This window comes from Rhea americana, unplaced genomic scaffold, assembly GCF_003343005.1.
Source record: "Rhea americana isolate MKP2758 unplaced genomic scaffold, rheAme1 scaffold_320, whole genome shotgun sequence".
Taxonomy (NCBI): Eukaryota; Metazoa; Chordata; class Aves; order Rheiformes; family Rheidae; genus Rhea; species Rhea americana.
The window spans coordinates 445946-450164 of NW_028186447.1; the positions used below are offsets into that span (position 1 = coordinate 445946).

The 4219-nt window shown below is 47.2% G+C and overlaps 1 long non-coding RNA gene across 1 annotated transcript; it reads left to right on the top strand.

The window, feature by feature from the left end:
* The first annotated feature begins 549 nt into the window (after positions 1 to 549).
* LOC146592678 (uncharacterized) lies at positions 550 to 3916 on the top strand. The gene is made up of 2 exons (XR_014896532.1): positions 550 to 943; positions 1759 to 3916. It is a non-coding gene; the product is annotated as an uncharacterized LOC146592678 (long non-coding RNA).
* Positions 3917 to 4219: the final 303 nt, after the last annotated feature.

The following is a 4219-nucleotide window of genomic DNA, read 5'->3' on the forward strand; positions in this document are numbered from 1 at the left end:
ATTCTGCTGTGGGAACACAGCTGGGTATTGCTCTGCGCCCGCGGAGCACTCCTAGCTGATACCAATCGCTTGCGTAGGATGGAGCAGAAAGCAGTTACCATGAAAATATATACAGGATACAGCAGACATGTGTTGGCCATTTCCCCTCTGACATCCTTGCGTTACTTTTACTGCGRCAGCGCTTACGAGTGTCCGCCCAATACTCTTTCGAGGACATGACACAAAGCAGGGTAGGGATGCCGCCACCTCTGCTTTGGGGAGCCGAGAACTTTTCTGTTTTACCGACGGGGACACAAACCACAGAGAAAACAAGGAAATGTGCAGCCTCTTAGGTTTCGCCAGCTACAGCTCCCCCTCCCATCCCCACCAGCTCAAGCACTGAGATATTAGGAAAGTTTCCACTTGCAATAGCAGCTGCAAAAAGTCGACTGAGCAAGCGGCTGGTATTTTTTTCTGGTATTAGTGTATTTAAACACGAAGCAGTGAGCGCACTGCACCCTCTCCCCCTGCCGCCCTTCCCCCGAAAACAGCCTACCCGAACAAATACACAAGGAAACAAGCTCGGAGTGCGGCCACCGAGCCCGAGCAGCGCCGCAGCCGTGGGCTCCGCGCTCCCCGCCCGCGGGACTGCTCCTCAGCTGCTCTCCGCCTGCGCTGCCTCCTTCCTTTCTCTCTTTCCAAACTTTTCGGAGCTCGTTCTGAGCCGGCACAAGCCTGTATTTATAGACCTGGAGCCCACGGCTGTGTTTTTCCTTGTGCCTCCTTTGGCTTGGGCTTAAGTCACTGGCAGGGAAGACAGAAAAGAGGCAGGCAGGCGGACAGGCAGGAGCACRGAAGGGGAAAAGAGCTAGAAATCCCGCGGTCGGGACCTGGCGGGAGGCTGGGGGAGGCAGCAGGAGGTGCGGGACTCCCCCCCCTCCGTCTCCTGGTGGACGAGAGAGAGGTAACAKCGCAAGGGCTGCTCCCAGCTTGCTCGGTGGGGAAGGGAAAGCCCCCTGGCTCCGGGGCAAGGGGGCGATGGGGACCGCCRCCCCACCGCGGTAGGGGCTCGGGAGGAGAGAGAGCCTGCGCGAGTGTGCGCGCCGCGGGCAGCGCTTGCGGGAATCAGACCTCTGCGGCAGCACCAGGCAAATAAACAAATAAATGTGCCCAAAGGCCGGCGCGGCGGCAGCTCGCTGCCGCCCGCCCGAGCGGGGGAGGCCGGCGGACCCGCGCCCGCTGCCGCCGGCGCAACTTGCGGGGGCGGCCCTGGGGGACACCCGGGAGGGCGCCCCGGGGGGTGCGGGGGGGGAAGGGCCTGGGGGGAGCATGCAGCTGGGAAACTTGCAAACTGCCTCGGTGCCAAAAGTAACCCAGGAGAGCCCCGGGAGAGACCCCGGGAGAGCTCGGCGCTCTGCTGATGGTCAGATACTGCGCAAAAGCCGGCGGGGAACAATACCGCTCAATTAGGCTGGAATGGGTCATTTTTTCTTTGACATCTCTATTGTCCTTTAAACAATCAAACCTAAAAACAAACCCCACTTCACTCACAAGAATAGGGAAGTAGTGGCTGGCTGGAGATGCATTTACGGGAAAGGGCGAAAGCTTTCCCTGCCTGCAGAAAGGTGACTGGGAGGATTAAGAAACTGCTTTTTTATTTCTAGGGACTGCAGGAAAAGAAGCTAGGGGTAGGCTTTTTTCGCAGTGTGCATGCTGAAGTCTCTAGAATGGCATCAAAAATCTCAATAACGCGAACTGTTTATTTGTCATGTTGTTAAGCATTTTCCTCAGCGACGTGCGCCGTATTTGGTCTCTAATCTCTGAAATGAGTGTGAAATCAGTTTTGACATCTTTAGAAAGCCTGTCCTGCAGGTAAGTAAAAAATGTGAAGGTGTGTAAGGAGCTTTCAGTCCTTCGGGCTGAAAATGAGACTTTGCCTCCGAGTGGCAGAACGGCTGGGACTGCCGGATTACACTTCGCTATACAGTTTGGCATTATTACGACCTTGTTCAAAAGCATCCTGATGTGCCATGAGGAAGGTATAAAATTAGATTAAAGTTCCTAATAACACATCAAATCCTGCTCTGAGCCTCTGCTCTGGACCCCGGGCTTGTTTAAATCACTGTCACTTCAGAACAAAACCCGTTCACCCTTAGTGTTTCCGGCTGATTTTTTTGTTTGATTACATTAATAATCTAATTGCTATTTCCTACCGGCCCTTCCAAGTGAGCAAATCTACCCCTTTATAACACGGGTGGGGGCTATTATTTTTAGCTCCTTCGCTGGAACAAAATGTTCTAGCACTCCCTTCTTTGAATCTCATTGCGGTCTGACTACTCTTTGATATTTATGACCACCGGTTTTCCTTGTCAAACTACCTGTTATAGGAAATGGCTTCCATAACTTGGCAAATCACTCCTAAAAAGTAGACAGGAACATTTGCTTAAGTAAAGAAATGTTTCTAAAATATTACAGGGAAAACCCCGAGATATTAACCTGGTAAATCTTACTGCAGGTACTTCCCTTGTACGTAATCTGTGATAACTCGACATAGATTTTACCTTAACGGTGTACTCTGCTACCAAAACAAATAAGAGCTGATCAAAATATTGCCATGCCTTCTTGTCTCATTGATAAATACATTTGGCCAGCTCTTGCTGAACAGCTTTTGGGAGTTCCACATGCACTTCATAAATACCGCTAAAAATGCGTGTCCTATTTTAATATCATCTAAGTAACCTTGCTAACCCCTCCCAATTGCTGTTCTGCTATGCAACTGTAATTTCAGTAACCGAATATTTTAAAGTGCTTATAAATATTTCCCTCCGTTGTCTGAGGACTTCAGCTGAGGCTAATACTATCATCTGTATCCCTCTTAACAACATCTCTCAGTGTTTTTAGCTACAAGCTACCCAACATAAAAGCAAATAGCGTTGTGAAGAAACACAACAAAATAGGTGGGAGAGGGAGGGCAGAAAAAATACACTTTTGTCAAGTGATGTCTCTTTAAGGCTGGATTACAGCAATTCAGGCTTTAAAAACTGCATTTTCAGAGCCTTGAGAGCACACATTTATACATGTATATAGATACAGTCTGAGATGCAGAAATGGTAACAGGAGTTCTAAGCTTCGTAGCTATAGATTTGGGAAGTTCCCATGCCACTCACACACATATATACACACTGCATTGAAATTAGCAAAACCACTGCATTGAATTAGCTGCCTGATCACTGCGATCTTCTTCATGTGATTTCTGTCTCTTCCAAGAGTATCGTCCCGTACAACGCCCTCGGTGGCCGGGAGCCAGCGACAGATCCGAGTCAAATGAATAAAAGAAGTGCAGACGACTCGTCTTTGTACAGAGAAGTTGAAACATGTTTGTGTGGAGAGTCTAGAAAAGCCTCAGTTTTACGGCTCCAAATCATATCCTCAGCAGCAGAACAYGATCGCTAACCACAAGAGAAGGGGACAAAATCCTGCTTGAGGAGTGTTGCGACAAGGAGCAGTAACTGTTTTGTTATAAAAATAGTGTTTGTTATGAAGAAACCATGAACGAGCAGACATCCGGATACACATTCCCTGCATCTAACAAGACTACTGTCTTCGTGGTTTTGTGTGCTGCTGTCCTTCTTAATCGTTATTGTCTTTTTTACTCGTAATTATGTACACTACTTGTCACTTACCATAATTTCAGCACTCTCTAGCGCTCTGAAACTGCACATAAAAACAACAGAAAGGGATTTTTTTTCTGTATATACACATCGATAAATTCAGTGCCTATCCTAACAATATAGTAACCTTTTAATATACATTTATTGAGTCCACTTATTAGACTAATTCTTCAGTATTTTTGGTGCACCTTAGTTGTTTTTTCCTAGACCTTGAAGAATGGTAATAAACACATTTCTGTATGTAGGAGAAACCTACAAAAATATAATGCAATACTGGTATTATTCTTGAAGGTAGAAGCTTTCTCTTTGTATCACTATTTATCTCACATCCAGATGAGATGGTTTACATAAAATAAGCGAATTCTTTGGATATATATGAGCAGCTACAACATGCACCATGCACTTGTACGGTTTCTGTGTACAATGACAGTGCCCAGCCAGCCTGTGTTCTGTAGACTTTCTGCTTATATTTTTTATGTCATCAGCTCTACTGTACAGGATGGAACTGCAGGCTACAACTCAAAGCAATGCTTCTAAAAAAGAAAACTAGTAAAGCAGGGAATGATCAG